Below are 19,753 nucleotides of genomic sequence, written 5' to 3'. Positions count from 1 at the left end.
ATATCTGTACAGGCTTGGCTAAGAGAGAAAAATGCATTGTCCAGCGAGCTGCCTGCCCACAGATTGAAATCTCCAAGAACTAATAACCTGGAGTGGGAGCTGGCAAGTTCATAGATCAGGTCAATGAAAAGAGGAATGGATGGTGCTGGTCCCGGGGGACGGTAACAAAGAACACCCGAGCAGCAGATCGACTCCTGCTGTTTGACTGAGAAACCCATCAGTTCAAATCCCGGTACCTCTCGAATCTTTAACTGGGAGAGGGTGAGCGAGTCTCTATGAATGAATCCAATTCCCCCTCCTCGGTTAAATGGGCGCGGTGAATGACTAATTTTATATCCTGAAGGGCAGGCTAAGCCCAGCTCGACCTCACAGTCCTCCCGAGTCCACGTTTCTGTGAGAAAGAGGACATCGAGCTGTTCAGACTCAATGAGGAAGGCTATTTCCGTGTGGTGCTTACAGAGAGATCTGACATTAAGCAAACCACAGGTGATTAGCTTGGAGGTAGAAGGTCTGACCGGGTCCTGCCCAGGTCTAAGTTTGATAAGCTCACTCCGAGTGTAAGCTATACGGTTTGGACCGGAGGGGCCAGAGGCAGCGGCCCTGAGCGCGTCCGTAGCGCGAACGGGCGCAAACGGGCTTACCTCTGGCGCACCTCCGGCGCCCCTACGTCGCCCCCGCTGCGCACCGTCGCTGCGCACTTGTCTAGCGGCCATCTTAAATGGCCAGCAGGGTGTCACGTGGGTCCTGGCAGGGCGAGTGTCTCTCCCTCACCAAGATGGCGCTGAGAGTGGAAGGACTTCTCCCCACTCCAAGATGGCGCTCACAACCAGCGCGATGATGCTGCAGAGCCCCCGAGTCCCTTCTAGCCCACAAATGTGGGTATGTGGCGAATTATGAAGGATCAACACTTTGATGGTCGCCACCCTCCCCAACCAGGAGATCTGATGGTGTTTCCAGCGGGCTAAATCAATACAGGCTTGTCTATGCAGTTACTAGTAGTTGATAAAGGCAGTTGATTGTGTTGTAAGTGCCAGTTTAATTCCGAGATAGGGGAAAATCGCCTCCGCAGCCCATTGTATGGGGTAGTGCTGTGCCAGCTGACCCACCAAAAGAGGGTACAGGGAGAGATTAAGCACCTGCGATTTCTCCTGGTTTTCCCGGAAGCCCTATGCCACTCCGAAGGCCTCAAGCTCTCTCAGAAAAGCCGCCAATGCTGTAGTTGGCCTGTCCAATGTTCCCAGCACGTCGTCAGCGTAGAGACTCTTGAAGTGGCGCTCTCCTCCAAAGGTCGCTCCGGTAATCACGGTGTCATCTCAGACCCTTTGAGCGAAGGGTTCAGTGTAAAGAGCGATAATAGGCACAACAGAGGGCACCCCTGAAACATTCACCTGCCTATTGGAAACAGGGCAGAGGTGTAGCCATTAGTCCGGACTGTTGCAGCAGTCCGATGATAGCAGTTTAGGATCTGCATTCGGAGTTTCTCGCGTAGGCCAAAATGTTCCAGGACCTGTTCTAGAACAGGCCAGTGGACTCTGTTGAAAGCTTTCTCGGCATCACTTGCTAAGAGCATGAGTTCGCCTGGAGCACGAAAGGCTTTCTCTTCGACATGTAGAATGTGCTTGGTGTTATCGCTCTTTTGTCTCTGGGGGGATGAAGCTGGCTTGTACTGGCTCGATAATGGCAGGCATATATGGGTTAAGCCTAACGGCGAGAAAGCCGGTGAACAGTTTCATGTCTAAGTTTAAAAGTGAAATGGGCTGGTATGACCTACACTGAGACTTCTCTTTGCCTGATTTAAGAATGACAGTGACCTAGGAAATAAGTATTGAGGCTGGGAATAACCCATGGGTCAGCAAAGGAGCTGAATAGCTGCGTTAGTATGGGTGCTAGGATGGGGCAGAAGGTTTGTATCTATCTGGGCCTGGGGACTTGCTGGTTTTAGACGGGAAATAGTGGATATAACTTCTTCTATGTGAATCTCTCTTTCTAGTAATTCTGCTTCAGGAGGGGTTGGGGAAGGAAGGTCGAGCATGCAGATTGAAGATAACGGGCTCTATCTGTGGTGTCTAGACACTGACCAGAGTAGAAGCATGTGCAGAACTCCCGGAAGGTATCCACTATGGCTTTATCCTCGGTCACCAGCAACCCCTCCTGCGTGCTTATGAAGGACACTCCCATGGCCTGTCATTGAGCACGCAGTTTGTTTGCTATGAGAAGGCCACATTTGTCTCCACGCCAGCATAAAAGGAATGGTGCAAGTCGAGGGTGATGTATTCTGCCCGATCTAAATCCATGCCTGCCAGTTGAGAGCAAAGGGCTGATAGTTCACACCAAACCTTTGGGGCCCCCATATGCTGGTGTATGCGCTCAAGCTCTTTGACATGTTTGGTGATGTTTTGCTGTTTCTCCTTTTGGGCTAAGTTATCAGCCACCGTGATCACAATAAGTTCCCCTTGTTACTGATTTGAGTGCCTCCCACAGTATCGCAATGGGAATATCAGGGGTATCATTGTGTGTAAGGTATTCGGAAATGCCTCAATGGATTCGTGCCATAACCTCAGGACGTTGCAGCATAGTATCACATAATCTCTACTGGTGGGTGGGGCGCTGCAGCGGAGTACGGGACAGCAACAGTTTCACCGCAGTGTGATCTGAGAGCACCGCTGTGAGAATTTAGTATCTGTGACAAGTATATGTACGTCTCTCATGCCCAACATGTAATCCAGCCTAGGGTATGTCTTGTGAGAGTTAGAAATTAAGGAATATTCACATGGTTGGGGTGGAAGGCCCTCCATACATCCCTGAGCTCCCAGCCATTTGTGGCCTCCCTCCGACAGCACCCCTGCTTGTCCGTGCCTCTGTGCAGCTGTCTAGCTCATTATCGAACACCAGGTTAAAATCCCCTCCAAACAACAGCCTCCTCTCAGTGGTGGATATCGCCTTAGCTAATGCCATGTGTAGGAATGCTTCCTGCCCATTGCTAGGAGCGTAGTTAGAGCACACGGTTAGGGACTTACCACCCAGTGTGAAGTGGTATGCAAGACGTTTTCCTTCTGACCTTCTTTTCCCCTGAAGGAGCACGCCACGAGAACGACCCCCGGAGGTTTTTCGTGTAAGCAGAGGAGTAAAACAGGTGTGGAAAAGCATATGACCTAAGGCAATGGCAATCCCTGGAGTGAAGGTGAGTCTCCTGAAGAAGACAGAGGTCCGCCCCTGAATTCTCCAAATAGGATAATACTACCTTGCATTTTACCAAATTATTAAGCCCTCTCACATTAAAGGTGAGGACTTTAAGTGTGGTAGTTGACATCAGGACCAGCCAGGTTGGTGTAGGCTACAGAGTGTCGCTGCGTGCCAGGTCTGGAAGGTCCACTAATTACAGTGAAGTACCTAAGGAGAGTTCTACATGCGTCTCACTGTATCAGCTGCTGGAGTCTCAACCCTGAGAAAAAGAAAAGAGAATAACTAGTAAACTGGAACAGTGTCTTACTCTCAGTCCAACGTTCTAGCAAGTCCACAGGGTTGACCATTAGTCAGATATGTGGACAGGGATTAACCCACCACCCCCTCTGTTATACATGGCACTGCTGGATAGCCTGGGCCTCTTCTGCGACTTCCTTCTTGGCCATGCACCGCAGGGATCGCCTCCAGCGTCGCTTGTTGCCCCTTGGCTATCGCCGTAGGGTCTGGGCGCCCTGTCCCTCCTTGTGCACCATGTCTCCTTCATTGTGGTTGTCGCTCCCTTAGCCAGAAGTGGGAAAGCCGGCTCTCACCCCTCAGAGGGCAGGTCCAGCCCCAGCCCCAACATCTGGCATGTCTCTGTTCCACAGGTACGAGGTGATGGGCTGGAACACTCTCCTCTTTTGCAGTGCCGTGGCTGCTAGGTCCTGGTAGAGTGTTGGGGTTGTTCTCTAAAAGTGAAAGGGAGTTTCTTTCAGGCTTTGCGCAGGACCTCCTCTAACTCGAAAACCATGCACATATACCAGGATCTCCACAGGTGAAGCTGTATGGGAGCAAGGTAGTCGGCACGGTGTGCTCTATCAATTTTTATGTCAGTTTCTGGGAGAACCTCTAGGATGTGGCAGAAGATGTCCTTGACGTAGCTAAGTCAGTCCTCTTCTTCTGCTTTAGTAGCCATGCCTCATATGCGGACGTTGTTCCTCCAGGACCTGTTCTCAAGGCCCTCCATGTAAGCCTGTAGGTCTATGTGCTGCTCGAAGATGACCTCCTGCTGAAGAGAGATTCAAGTTCTTCCTCTCTGTCAATTCCCTTATCTTCCAAGGCTGCAACACGATACCCTAGAGAGCCAACATTCTTTCTAACTTTTATAATGTCTCTTTTGATCACCTGGAGGTCATCCCTCAATAATGTGAATAGTGATTCCTGGAAAGAACGCATCAGAGGTTCCACCATATTGCTCTTGCACTCCAGGATGTCTGATGTGTGTGTGGGGGGGGGGTGAGGGGGTCACTGTATTAGCCCCCAGGTGGGCGAGCGAGCATCTCCTTCAGGGTGCGTTCGCTTAGTGGGGGTCGATCGCCATCGCCAGCTTCCCCTGTCACAGGTCCTCTCCGCGCCGCACGTCGCTGGTCCGCACGGACTTTGCGTCGGCACAGGAGCTCCAAACCCAAGATCTTGCGGGATAGCAACTCCAGACAAGCCTTTTCCTGAAGCAGATCATAAAAGAGGCGCCTGTTGGACCAATCTGCAACAAATCTGAACAGGTAGAGAATCCCCATGTAGTCCCCAGCGCACGGGGTCCTGCCGTTATAATCTCAGAGCGAGGGCTCTCTGATCTACAGCATGAGAAAGTCTCCTAGGCCATATGGGCCCGACACAGGGAGCAGTGTCGCATCAAGGCTGCTGGCAGCCAAGCAAGGAGTGCGATCTTGGTCTTGTCACAGTAGACTGATCCCACCCTTCTCCGCAGGCCGGGTGGGCACCCATGACCCCCATGGGGGGTTGCCGTCGCTCAACACCAGCTGACAGATCACTGCCAGGCAGATGAATCTCAAATGCACCATACTGGCCACGGCGATCTCTCCCTGTCCGGCCTATCCAGGTCGGGGGCTCTCCATTTAATTTCACTCTCTGGGCTCTGGGTGGTGTTGCTGGGCTCCAGTGAGCTGCCTCTTCAGTCCCAGCTGTGCTCCCCTGTTCTAGCTCTGTAATGCCAATGACGTCTCTCCAGAGGCCATAGTGATTTTCCATCGTATTCATCATAGGAGTGTCCAGAATTTAATTTACAAATTAGTTTATCTGAGTCACATATTATGCCAATGTTTGTTTTTCCATGGGAACAGGCATGCTCACTTGTTTATCAACTCATGAACCAAAGGGGACATGAGACAAAATGCAGTTTACCCACTGCAGTACCCCTACTGACAAATAGAATTATCAAAGAAAAAATAAGGTTATACAGAATAATATCAGTAATACCGTAGGATGATACACAGCCCTTGACTTAACAGAACGTAATGTGCATCTATGCCAGACGCACCAATTCTTATGATCTGCAGGTTGCCATCTATGGAAGTAAACAGTAACAAATTAATAACAGGCCTTGTATTCTTCCAATTTAGACTATCCTCCTATAAAACAACTACCATGTGGTTGCCTGTGAGAAAGTTGCATTCCAGTCAGTTCCTGCAATCATGAACCACCGACTTTGTTAGCTTCCAAAAACCTACAATCTCAGCTGTAAGATCTTAATGTGCATTCATAGATAGAGCTTGTTGAGGCATTGCCTCCCTCCATAGACTTCACCAATATTTGTGTGACTGCACTCAAAACATTTGAGCTTGGTCATCCTAGGTAAAAACAATTGGGTAAAACTGCCTTGATAGAAGTTCAGCTTGTATAATAAGAACTCACTCTGTCCGCAATCATTTACCCAATTAACAGACTTCTAAATCACGTGTTCCGCACTGGGCTTTATGGGGCCAAAGAGAGCCAATCCCAAATACAATTAGGGCAGAGAACTAGATAAGCAGAAAAAAATACATGCTCAAAGAGTTACAGAAGGCTACATGTAAGCTATTCTCATGGAAGTCTGGAGGAAGAGTTTCACAGTCAGTCCACTAACCGGAAGGCAAAACACCCAGTGCACTTTTGTAAAGTGGTGCACACAAAGAAGCAACAGTAAGCCTGACGGAAGAGATCTGAGCGGTGCATGAACAGAGATCGCCAGTAAAAACCACTATGTAGTGCTGTACAAAGCCATAGCATTCATATAAGGGATTGCTAAATAAACAAAAGAGGATTTTCTTGTCATCAAGACATGGCCATCCTTGCAGAAAGATGGTGATAACAAACAGCATGTTTTATCATAATAACCTTAAATGATGGAAGCTGGAGGCAGGTATGTCTTTATCTGGCCATCGAGTGATAGATCCCTGCCCAAGATTAGTCACCTTGGATCTGAACCAGGCACCTCATTCACTTTAGAGTGGCACATACAGAACCAACTAAGGGGTGGGAACCCACCAAAAAAAATGAATTTTCACGTCTACAAGTTTTGGCACTTAAACTGCTGCATGACAATCGCAACAGAGACTGGCAACATTAGCAGAAAGGAGGTCAAACTCAGATGATCAATGGGATACCATCCACATAGAACAAAACTGAATGTACCTGATCAGTGCTCCCAGAGCACTCACTCAGACATAAAAAGAACGTGATAAAGGTAATAGCCCTGAAGAACATGCACTAAAATAAGAACATGCAAGAAATCCGAAAAATAAAGGAGTAATTGGGTGACAATGCCAGTGAATTGTTACACGCCAAGAAAACAGAAAAAAACACTGCAAAGAAACTCCTGACAATTCTACCAGCTTTCATCAGCTGGCCAGAATTTTCTTGCTGACCATGTTAAATGTGAAGGAAAGTTCTGAACACAACAGCCTGGTACCTTTCTCCTATTCTAGACCATTTGCAGCTCACCCCAACGCTGACACCAGGGCAGCCTCAGTCCATTATCTGGGACAGAAGCACTCCTAGGACAAGACAAGAAAGCTACCAGCATCTAGAAGATTAGAAGTCTAGATAACTTGACACTCAAACTCATAGGGGCCTCATGGATAGCATGTGGCACTATGCAGTGCTTTATTGACATAAAAACCAATTAATGTATTCACCACTGATGTGAGACGACTAGCAGGTAACATAACAGCATGGAAGTGGTGCCAGCAGTAATGTAGTGGTATCATGGTGGCGTATTCAAGTACTTTTTACCATGACAGCCTGGTCCCTCCCGGTCTCAATAACCCATCTGCTGTGCATCAAACTCCCTCCCAGTATTCCCACCACTGCTGGGAGATGATCATCACCATTGTTGATACAAAAGCATGAAGAATGATACGACAAGATTATTCCAAATGAAGTAAAATTGATTTTAGTCCTGTCACTCAGTAGCAACTCCAAATACTTCAACTCATTAACTAATCGGCTACAGTTCACCACTTGGTATACATGAATAAGAATAGATCTTACCAGCAAGTTGGTTTATGTTTAATGCAACAACTGATCATATTAAAATACAGCTAAACATAGATGTATTAACCTTTAACGAACGGAACCAAAATCTTGGTTTATGTAGTCTAAGGATCCATACAACCTAGAGGATTGCTTTTCTTGTTGGTATAAAGCGGGTCCACGCTTGCACTGATATGTCTACAACAGTGCTGAAGGCACTCTAAAGCCATTCTTAAACTGTTAAACCTTTTGCGATCATACAAAAAAACGAGGACTTGTTTCTTCATGAGCTTCACTCATATATGTATTTTAGGTGCCTGGTACTAAAAAAGGTGGTATGATTATCGATTGTTATTTAGGGCTGGATTCTAAAAACAAAATTGCTACTACAGATTCACGGTTGGTGGACAGCACCCTTTAATTGATATCCCTAAGAAAAATGATCCCTGGTAGAATCTAAACTGTCAGCCACAAAGTTTCATCACAAGTATCCATCACTGTTTTCAGTTACCCGGCCTAGCTGTTACACTAGCTTCAAAGCAATACTATTTTAATGGGAACATTGGAAAAGAAAGAAAATGTTTATTTTACAGCATACACACTTCAGAAGCTTTTGCTTGTACTTGCTCAGCATTATGTATCCAAGCACTGACAGCACAATGTACAAACATTAAATCTACTGCATGTTCCAATGCTTGTTTAGAAAATGTATTGGCAATTTTGAAAGGAGTAAAAGTCCTCATACATAGAGGATTGCACTCAAATATATCCAATGCCCTATAAAACTAAATGCATACTGCAATTCACAGAGCTTTGTGAGGATTATCAAATGGGTAGACAGTTCCGTGGACATTTATACTACTTTCATAATTACTATGGCCTGTAAATCAGAAGGTGCATTTTTGCTGTAAATCCACCTTCAAAATTGGCAGCAACAGTACATTTCATCCTAGCTGGCTTGATCAGCAGATAAGTAGAGGTGGAAGCATGCAGCAATTTGCTGCACGATTTATATACACACTTTTTTAGAAATGCTTAATCTTCATTTTTTAAGTTCTATAGTGGTGTGTAACATGTTAGCCCAGCCTTAGGTCTGAATATGCCATCGTCAATGTATGAACAATATGACATCTGTTGCTGAATTGTTCAGTCAACACTACATGCAACCCACAGGGAGGTAGGGTGGAATGTGGGTTAACTTAATTAAATTGCTACATGGGCATGAACACATAATAGGACATTGACACACAAATCTGACACCGACATTTCCTCGTGTGATTTTCATAGATTATGCAAGTCAGGAAATATACAAATCTATTCATGACTATGCATGGAAATCCACATTTTTTGTATTTCTTTTTGTATATAGCGTGAACTTAGCCCAAAGGCCAAGCTAATACCCAACCAAGGCAGAAACCCTATTATGTGGTAAGAACAAAAAAATAAGAGACGGTCAAAATGGCAGTCATAGGGTCGCTACAAAAGAAAGCAGGGATAGATCCCCTCAACATGAAAAACGATTTACCAGTTTTCCCCCTCCCCTATCTAGCAAAATTACTTGAGGCACACGCAACCCGCCATCTTTGTTCATTCATTGAGACCTCAGGCTTCCTTGACCCCTGCCAAGCAGGATTCCGGCCTGCACACTCCACGGAAGCAGTGATCCTTTCAGTAGTAGATGGCACGCGAAAGGGAGTGTATAGTGGCAATACTCAAGCCCTACTACTTCTTGACCCATCGGCAGCCTTTGACACGGCCGAACACACCCTACTGGCTGGCCGTTGTCAAGGCTGCAGACTTACGGGACACAGCCTTAAAGTGGATTGTCTCATTCCTTAGAGACAGATCCTAATTGGTTAGACTTCCCCATGTAACTCTGCTGAGGCCCAATTGTGAGGTGCCACAGTACTCCTCTCTCTCTTTATCTTTTCAATCTCTACATCCGCCCCCTGGTTAAGTTCCTCAAACACAGGAAAGCAAATATCTTTAATTATGCCGATGACACGCAGCTGCTATTTACAATCAATGATAGCCCCACGTCCAGATTGAAGTTAAAAGAAACTATGCTGTTCATCCGGGACTTGATGAAAAGCAATCATCTGAAGCTAAACTCTGATAAAACAGATAGAAATCACCAAAAACAATCCTGATCTCTGGAGCGCTTCCTTTCAGCCTAGTGAGATGGGCTCTCCCTGCGTACAAGTCAGTAAAAAGCCTTGGCTTCATCATCATCATCAGCAGCAGCAGCAGATTGGTGTAGAGACATCCTCCAGCTTCTTTCAACTTCGCTGCAGTAAGATAAAGAAATTTCTCACCACCGATGCCTTGGTTCAAGTCATAATGGCTATAATCATGTCAAGAATTGACTATGCCAATTCCCTCTCTGTGCCTCTCTAAATATGTCACGCGCAGGCTCCAGCAGATTCAAAACCATGCTGCCCAGCTGATATATCACCTGCCCAAATACTATCAAATCGCTCAGGTGACTAAAGATCTCCACTAGCTTCCAGTCATACAGAGATCCATGTTCAAAGTATGCTACATTGTATTCAAGGCCTTGCATATGGACGTTCCCGCCTTCATCAAATCTCCGATTATTAAACATTCCCCCACAGGAGAACTGAGACCCAGTTATTTACACTATCTAGCTATCCCTCAAATTAAGAGGAAATGCAGCACTAGGTTCTCAGTAACTGCCCCCGAGCTTGGAACTTTATTGCCATTGGAACTTTTGACCCCCACTAACTATGTGTAGAGTTGACCAAAAAATGTTTGCATCCCCAGCCGGTACATCCACCGCCTGTCTCAATCTTAAGATTCCCTTCCTCTGATGTCATCCTTCATGCCTATGAAGTTTGTTTTTTATTTATTTATTAAATTTCTGTCAATTCTGTGAAGTCGGGAGATATGTAGTGTTGACCAGAGAATGTTGGGAGGTTAGAATGTCATGAGGGATGACATCAGAGGAAGGGAATCATAAGATTGAAACAGGCGGTGGATGTACTGGCTGGGGCTGCGAACATTATCTCTTAATAAAGAAAACATATTATATGGAGAAGACTGGTGAGTGTGATCTTTACACTATGCTACATTCAGACAGCTGCTGAAGACCTGGCTCTTTAAGCAAGCCTACCAATAAATATTTGAGCTGTGCGTACTCTGTTATCTAGGGTCACGAGACAGTTTGGTGAATGTGCGCTCTAGAAATTGCAGTAACATAAATCTGACTTAATGACACGACTCTGAACTACTTCAAACTCGAACTCTCACAGATTGTCAAAACACTTGGATTCACTCCGGACACCAACCTCTCCCTCAAGGAATACATTGGGGAAAAAACACAAAGACGACCTGGTACCAGCGATCTCTTCTAAAGAATGTCAAATTGTTTCTTCCAGAAAGAAAGTTTAAAACTGTGTTCAAGCCCTTGTACTCTGGCATCTGGATGACAGCAATGCCCTACTCTATGAGCTCCCAGACTGCACACTACCACTGCATCGAGGCATCCTAAATGTTGCAGCACAACTCATCCAGAGCCTGAAGAAATATGATCACGTCACCCCCACACTAAATGAACTCCATTGCCTCCCTTTGCCAGCACACACCATCTTCAAAAGCAGTTGCATATTTTGCAGAGCCATCACAACTAGCACCTCTGGGTATCTTGCTGAACAACTCACCATCTCTGGTGGTTCTGAGCCCAGCCGCAGCCAGGAAACCATGAGCCTACAGAAGTCTAAAAATGATAAAACAAGACAACAAGCCTCTTCCATTTATGCATAGGATCTGGAAAAACATAATTGTATCCATCAAGACTGCCCAAACACTGCTCCAAATAGAGTTAAAGACTCACCTCATTAAAGATTATATCATATCACAATGGATTAACCGCACAAAACTCAGCTTCCTCTTCTATTATTAGCACACTTTAAGCTTGCCTTTGACCGTGAACAGCACTCCCCTGACTTCTGGCTAGGTTTGTGCTAGAGAAGTTATATATATATATATATCATAGACTACATTACACATGATCACTTTAAAAAAATTTATTTAGGTATGGGGAGATTAAGTGATTTACCCACAATCACATGGTTTTGAGCTGACACAGGAACTCAAACCAAGTTCCCATTGCCTAAGTCGGCAGCTCTGGACTTTAGGCCACATCTCCTGATTTCCAGGCATACACCCCAAAAAGACAGATTCGCCCTCAGTTTAAAGTCTTTTGGGTACAAAATTGCACGCACTGTGCATGCGTATATCAGCACATGAAAAATAGGTTTCAATATGGGGCAAGGCTTCCCATATGGCTCCAATGAAACATAAGGGAACTTAGGTGTCATTCACAACCAATTTAAACCCTTCACAGCTCCGAGATGGCACAAACTTTCAGTGAGTAAACTGGTTGTTAAAAGCACTGGTAAATGTTGTGGAATTCCACAGTACAGCTTTATGGATGTACCTGATCTCCACAAAGCCCACCCACTGGGTTACTCTGGTCACTATGATTGAATATAGTAGGACAAGAAAATCAGCTGTACGAGCCGACTTGCCAAGGCAATAGGTCCATTTACGGTAATTCATAATACTGGATACAGAATCTGCGAACAAGAATGTCCGAATGTGTACTTACATAGTATTTTTTGTACACCTCTATATAATTTAGTTACAAATAATGGTGTAAATTTGCTCAAAAGGACCCCATTGCTGAGTGCTGTCCAATCATTAAATGCCACTTGAACAGTGTAATTTAAGTTTTACATAACTCAAACCAATACTGAATAACAACTGGAGGGAATTAAAAGGTCCTTAATTATTACACCCGGTTTTAGAAGTCATATTAGAAGGGAGTGAATCCAACTTCAAATGATCATCTTTGATACCCAGATTACTATGGTAAACATGGTGCCTATACATAAATTTGTGCTGGGACAGGAATTGGCACCAGTCTGCTACATTACACGTTAATAAACATAACCATCAATGCCGCAATGGATGTTCCAAATCAAAGGTTATGACCAAAACACAAATTTGCTTTATTTTATTATAAAGAAGGAAGACACTTAAGAAAAGGATTGATTTTTAAGAGCCATTAGTGTGGTCTCACGCAAAAACCACACCAGCAGGAGGCAATAAAAATGAGAAACTGTTCCATGTTATTGCATTTGTAATAACACCTGGGTTTCATAAAGGATTCTACTAAACGAGCAAACTAAAACCCCTGAGATCAGTGGAACTTATGGAGACAGTTTCATGAGATGTCATGAGTTGGGGTATGCCAATTACACGCTTACCAAAATAGATCAAGAAAGGCAGTTATTCAGTGTCAACTGTGAGTCGTCAACCAGTGTACCAATAATTGAAAGGAAAAAAAAAAACCTTGACAATATTTATTGATTTGCTAGTTTTTAAAGCCATACAGAACCACCATCACATAAGCCACAAGAGAGCACAGCATCCACAAATTAATCTTAGCGGTAGTTTACATAATGACTGCTTGAAATGATATCATGGCTGTGGAAACAGACAAGAGAGTAGGGTTTCAAAGACCATGGAAACACACACTGCTACTTAGTTAGCAACAAAGAGAAATGACAACACTAGAAGATAAAGAAACAAAGTGACATGTTTCATTATTCTGCTTGGAGTACGGTCGGTCCAAAGGAAATGTTCTATTAGCCATACAAATATTTTCTTCAAGTTGGTTTTCTACTGTAGCATGCAATGTCCACCTAGCAGCCGTGTTTTGAGTCATCGGATATCACCTAATGACTTGAAACTTGCTGCAACAAAGGAAAGGTGCCACAAAGGAGTCGACATTTCAGTTGTCAGGATGAAGTATCAAGCTGCCAATCAGCAAAAGCACTCATTTTAATTTCATTGCACACACCTGATCAATGATTTATACTGTCCTTTCCGTTCAGCCAGTAACCAGTTTAAGACAGCAAGACCCACTTGATAGACTGTGGACTGCACAGACAGACCTCTAAACTAACAAACTTTGTCACTGACACACCTGGAAATACAAACATATTTATGAACAAACCAACTACAGCTCCATTATCCTGTGAGAGACAAATGTGACGGGTTGACTTGACTTGCTGCATATTTGTACTTCTGCTCACCTGATCTAAGGGACAGATTATCATGATGGAATTACGGAGGTGGCGTGCCAGAGACATCAGAGGGTGAAGAAGGCCCAGCCGGTACATAAGAGATGCCAGTAACTTAAACTAGGCAGAGGGTCCATGTTAAAGCTCTCCATCTACCGTGAACGCTGGTTCAACCAAACCAGCACGTGGATTCATTCCGCCACAAGTACCAGAAAACAAAGGTGCTTAACATTTATGAATTAGTCAAGTAATCCTCCGTGCCAGCAACTAATAAAATCTATTAAAAAAATATGAATTGAAGAGGATACTCTAAAAACGCTGTTAGGTGGCCTACCTTAAATCCGGTTTAGCTTTTAACTTCAGTGAATTCAATGCTAGAGAAAACCCCTTAGGAAACATGGAAGTCACTTACAGCTTTTGTAAGAAGACAGTGCTATTGTAATTGCAGCGTGACAACGTAGCAATTCAAGGTTCACATCTGCCGACACATGGGACATCTGCATGAATTGTATGTAACCCGTGTGTGTTGGTGACTGTGCATGTGTGACATGGAGGGGGCCAAGGACAATTCTAGACCTAATCTGTGGTAGGGTCAGACCAGATTGAAAACCCAGGCTACCTTTTAAGATATGAGCAAAGAAAATGTATCTACATTAAGCTAAGAGAATTGCAGTCATTTACAAAAACGAAAGAAATTTCATACGAATTAAAGTCAGACAAAACTGAACTGAAAAAAAGACCGACCACAGTCTACTCGCAAGGCAACAAGAACGTATAACATTACAAGTGAAAGAAATTCCTTGAAGAAATACCCCAAAACTGAATACAAATGCATAATAACAGTGCATACAGCGGGTGTTTAGCCTGTAAACATACGGTGCTATCTGCAGGGTGTTGCGAAGCAGGCGCTGAAGTTTAGAGCGAGCAGCTGACATGCTGAAGGGCCTCAGAACATTGGAATGCAGCCACGGGGAAACCCCATACACAGAGGTGACAGCCTGGCCATGCTTTAAGGGTTTCAAGGGCTGGATGTTTACAAGCTATTTTCATCCAGAGAGGATTTCCATGGGACTGTTTTCACATGGCAAGAGCATGCTACTCGAACAAAAATATAAACATCAAACCAAACAGACTGTCTTTAAGTACAGCAACATTTCAACACATAAATATGCCCTGTACCCATATTTGCCATGGCTAGCAGTAAACATGTACGTGAACAGTAACAGTATTCTAATGGGAACTGAAGAGTATCTGCACACAAGGAACTATACAGGAGAAAGGAGTGAAAACAAGAACACTACTGTCATTAAAAAGGGAGTCAAAGGTCAAAAACGTTACTATGTTAACATTTTAAACACCATGTCCCAATTATGTCCTAAAACTTGCTCGGCAAATTTGCTCTGCCATGATTCTCTCCTCTACCTAGATATGTTTTAAATAAGAAGTAAATGGACGATTGGGTTCAATATGGAAGGAACCCGTGGAATTTCAGTTTACTGTTTGCACCACACGGGCTTCTCCCAAGCTGGCTGCATTGCCAAGAAACTGAGGTGGGGGCTGTTGCGAGACTTGATGTGCTTTGTACATCACTGACGGGACAATTTGCATGAAACGTTTCTTTGCGACAAATCCCATCACATCCGATTGCCTGTGCTTTCGCAATCCAACCGTGGATGGTGGTGCCCGTTCAATTTTCGCTCACATTCCTCAGAAAATAAAAAAACGTACCTTTGCTCCGTGAAGCAGCCTCTCCTACGCTCGCTCATTCCCAAGCACACTCCTCGCCCTTTGCTCGGCCCAGCAGTGGCAGGCCCGCGGAGGGTCGCGCGCTTGGCATCCAAAGGTTGTGGCCTGACTGCTGACCTGCTCTGGTACACAGATTCGGGGGCGCACTTCCCAGTTTAAAAGAGGGCTCTGCCTAGAGGCCCCCCGGGCGCCTGCACCGACCCTGGCTGCCTTGCAGACAAACAACAGCGAGGATCAATAGCCGAGGAAGGCTTCGGGTGGCTCTGCGCGCGGCTGCCGTCCTCTGAATACAAAAAGAGATCACTAGACAAACAGCAGGAGATCAACCAATCCATCTGCCGGGAATGGGCAAGGGAGTGTCTAGATCAAGGATGCGGCAACACCTGAAGGGCTCAGAGATCCGGCAAGCCTGTGTGTGGGGAGGGGATGAGGGAGCTCATGACAGTCACATTACACGGCGCTGAGGGGAAGCACACGATGCAGCAACGCAGATGCCCGTCTCCAGCAGCCCCATCCCCTACTGGCTCATCTTTTATTCTCTCTTAAATAGCTCCCAGCGCCCAAAGCACGCTGATGCTATTTTACAGTGCCCTCTGCTTGAACCCATAGTACCCTATTCATTTCGTTCACTTTTTGTAAAATGGGCTCGATGAGGTGGAAATGTACAGTAATGTCGCCCTGCGGTAAATAAAGCCTGCAAAATAGCTGCACCTCTAGCAGCCAGCGAGCTGTCCTATTTTTAGGCACAATATTGCCTCCGATGTCTCACCTCCCAGCCTGATGCACGACAGGGCTGGTCTCCCCCCACCCCAAGCACATTTATTTCTCTGACGGAGGAAGCGGCGGCTCCAGGGCTCCTTCACCGGAGCAGGCTAATCTCAGCCTCTTAATCCTGCAGGGAGGAGAGCGCTGGGAGCCGATGCCATCTCTGCGCCTGTGCGTGCTTGGGAGGTGTCTACTCGAGGGCTGATCCGGGACTCCCTACCTTAGTCTTAGATGGATCCGCACGCTCGGAGGGCAGGCGTGCGCTTAGACCCCAAGAGCGCATCCTTCACGCACTGGCGCCCGTGCGCTGTTCACCCACCGCACGTCTCATCCCGGGAGCAGCGGCGCTGCAGCCAGTGCATAGGGGACACCGATCCAAGGTCACCCCCCAATCCCACAGAAAGCAGAGAGCCCCCGAGCGCAAGGGTGGTGGGGGCGGGCATGCGAGGAGCGGCGACACCAACGTGTCATCAGAGACTCTCAGCCCCCTCCCTAATCCCAAGGCATGTATTAGCAGATAAAGAGTCGTGTGCGAGGCTGCCGCTGCCAGTGACCTAGCGACGCTGCTGAAGCATACCCGGGGAGGAGGCACACTGCATCGGCTGGGTAAAATACAGATCAGAAACAGTGTTTAGTGCACACCCCACTTGTGATCGCTGCATCCGAGAGCTGGAACAGGATCTGGTTAGCAACCTGTCACACACTCAAGATGTGAACAGGTTTCCAGATACCTGGTAGATCTAATCAAGAGGTGCTGAGTAATGTGCAGGCTGAATGCTGCCCACCTGTCAGCGCAGGCAGCAGCGAGGGGCGCTGCTGACACTGGGAGCCTGCACTGCTGTAGTGCCCGCGGTGGGTCTGCATTGGTATGGGAGGGAGCGAGTGTGCACGAGCGAAGGGTTGCATGCATTTATGGATCCATGATATGTGGAATGTTTATCAGTCAAAGGAACGTATGGCGGTGCGGATTCCACGGAGGCGGTTGGAGGTGGCCTTAAGGGGACCATTAGGTGATGAGACGTGCTTTCTGATGTTCCTGGATGTAGGTATTATACCGTCGCCCTGTTGTGTAATTTGTTGCACACATTTTGCGACAAGCGTTCCCAGAGAACAAGCATGCTGGAAGGACACTGGGAATACACTCGGGAAATAGGAATAAACTGCCGATAGGTACCTCTGCGGGGCGCAGACCAGTGGGCATCACCTGCATTGGAGATAGGCTACGAGGGGGTTAAGGGGGGGCAAGAGGCGCCTGGCTGTTTGAGGGGGACCTTGCTGAAACGCTCTGACTTCTGGTAAGTGCGAGTCGTTGGGCACTTACCGAAGCCTGCTGACGCGGCGCGAGGAGACACTCCGCGCGAGCCTTCACTCCACGAGCCGAAGCACGGAGCAAGCCGCTGCAGGGGGGCACGAGCAGAGGGTCACTTCTTGTTGGTTCGCACCGTTTTTACGGCGCAGGCGCGTTCCATCCTGTCGGGTGATATGTTAGCAGAGGGTCACATCGGTGTGCACGAGCCCGAGCGCGCGCCGCTCCCTGCTAATAGGCCCGCCCCCACCCACTAGCCATTGGCCGAGGAGAACAGTCGTGACGTACGTTTCTGGGAACCCTCCTCCATTTGCACGCCATTGGGTGTGGGTGGCCATTGTGCCGGCCTTTGAAACTGCTGCTTAACAGACCTGTGGTGTGACTGAATTAAGCTCTTGCCCACTTGCGTAAAGGAAGAGTGGACGCTACTCGCATTGACCCCGAATGCCCCGCCCTCTGTCCTTTCCAGTCACGCCTCTGGCCACCGGCTCTGGTGGCGACGAATTCGGTAACGCCCCCGGTTGACTCGGCAAGACACGCCCCTTATGACGTGCTCAGTCTGGACCCTTTCCTGTCCGCTGCTGGTACCAGTGAAGTCAGAGCAGTGTTCTAATAGCTGCAGTAATCAAGTGTTTCGCAGTGATCTTGTGACAGGTGCCGTGGTACTCACCAAACAGCGCTAGACTCTCATTAGTAAGTGAAATATTCTCTATGTGCTGTAGTCGACTGCAGCGGCAGGGAAGTCTCTTCAAATCAATATTTGTTATGCCATAGTTGAACTTCAAACGTTTGTTGTGTAAATCGATAACAAACGTTTCCATTTTGGATGCCTTCGGCGTGTACATTCAATTTTATACAATAATTGTTAAAACCAATAGGTTTCACCTTTATACCGGCAGTGCTGAGCTGTTGGCTTTGCCATTGTTTGTCTTTAAAGCATTGTTTTGTAAAAATGAAAGCAAGCATTTCAAAATACTCAAACCAAACACCGTTTAACTTAAAATCCTGATCAATTGCTGAGAACATCGATCCTAAAAATCATCTTGATAAGTTTCAGAATATCATTTCTTCTGTCCATTCTTTCACAGAGTTAATGGAATATTTAAATATATCTTGCAATCCACAACAATTATATGTACTGCCTAGGCAATCTTACTTGTGTTTAGAGTACCTCTTTGTAGGATCCTTCACCAGAAGTATAGGGAGAGAAACAGTAGTGAAACTGAGTGGTAGCAAGAGGATATTTATTTGGGCCCGTGAAAGGTGGGTTCCAAGTTGCCATTTATGTTAATATGAAATATTGAAGTTGCTCCCTATCTACCAATATAGTTCAAAATGCTGAAATCATGTCAATTTCACTTCTCTCGAGAGGGTATAATCAATAAGTCTGCTAACTCGGCATGTGTTGGAATACTAGGATCAAGACCACCAAATAAAGTATAAGGAAGGGTCAGGAGAGAGGTCATCTGATACCATTAGCTTGCTAATTTCAAATTTTCAGAAAAATGTAAAGTTATGTAAAGCTATTGTGAAGTAAAAGTTGCTTACAGTCCCCATTGCTTACCATTGGTTGGCTTTATTGTCCCTCTCATTTGCTTTACTTCTGACTTAATAGCTTGCTTTCCTCATCTTGTGTTTTCCACTGCTATTGACTAACCCCCAGATGCATCAACAACCCATTTTGCGATTCCTTAATAGCGAAAAATACCGATTCGCTATTAAGGAATAGCAAAATGGAATGCATCAAGAAATCACTAAAAAAATAGTGATTTCTTAGAATTCCTTAATTGCGAGTCGCAATTAAGGAATACCTCCCCGTTCATTCCTATGGGCCTAGATTTTTCAAAGTGTTTGCAAATTACCATGAAGTTGTACTTCATGGTAATTTGCGTCCCCTATTAGCGAATTCGCTATTTTTAAAACTTTCATGCATTGCATTTAAGGAGTCTCAATTGAAATTCCTTAAATGCAAATAATCGCAATTTAGCGATTTCTCAATTTGCGATTTTTGCATTTGGGATGATGCATCCCAAATGCAAAAATACTGGTCGCAAAGGGGCAGATTCTGAGAATCTGCCCCTTTGTGAGCGGATTTTTGTTTGATGCATCTAGCTGTATATCCACTGTGCGATCTTTTTGGTTTACTGACTTGTATACTTCCACTGCTTACATTTACTAAACTACTTCTTTTTCTTTTTTTTTTCAGCATTTCATGAGAGGATACGTATTTGCTAGCTCTCGCTCACATGTGCTGTTTCCCGCCACAAACACCTGTTCCCCATGCACTGTGTTGCTCACCACCCCATAATGATTGACCCCCACAGACGTTATTTCCTTTCCCCATGGAGAAGCA

The 19,753-nt window shown here is 45.8% G+C and overlaps 1 protein-coding gene across 5 annotated transcripts in view; it reads right to left on the bottom strand.

Moving 5' to 3' along the window:
• The window catches only part of ATP2B1 (ATPase plasma membrane Ca2+ transporting 1), a 552,666-nt gene extending 535,030 nt beyond the window's left edge, over window positions 1–17,636 (bottom strand). For 3 of the 5 annotated variants that reach the window (XM_078674265.1, XM_078674263.1, XM_078674267.1), the window contains exon 1: window positions 17,416–17,636. The gene's annotated coding sequence lies outside the window, so the exon portion shown is untranslated. Of the gene's footprint in view, window positions 1–15,311 lie in introns of all 5 variants that reach the window. The other 2 variants (XM_078674266.1, XM_078674264.1) reach the window with 1 other exon arrangement.
• Window positions 17,637–19,753: the final 2,117 nt, after the last annotated feature.

Source organism: Lissotriton helveticus, chromosome 1_1, assembly GCF_964261635.1.
Source record: "Lissotriton helveticus chromosome 1_1, aLisHel1.1, whole genome shotgun sequence".
NCBI classification, from domain to species: Eukaryota; Metazoa; Chordata; class Amphibia; order Caudata; family Salamandridae; genus Lissotriton; species Lissotriton helveticus.
The sequence above is the reverse complement of the archived record's forward strand: the minus strand, read 5'-3'. Positions and strand labels throughout refer to the sequence as shown.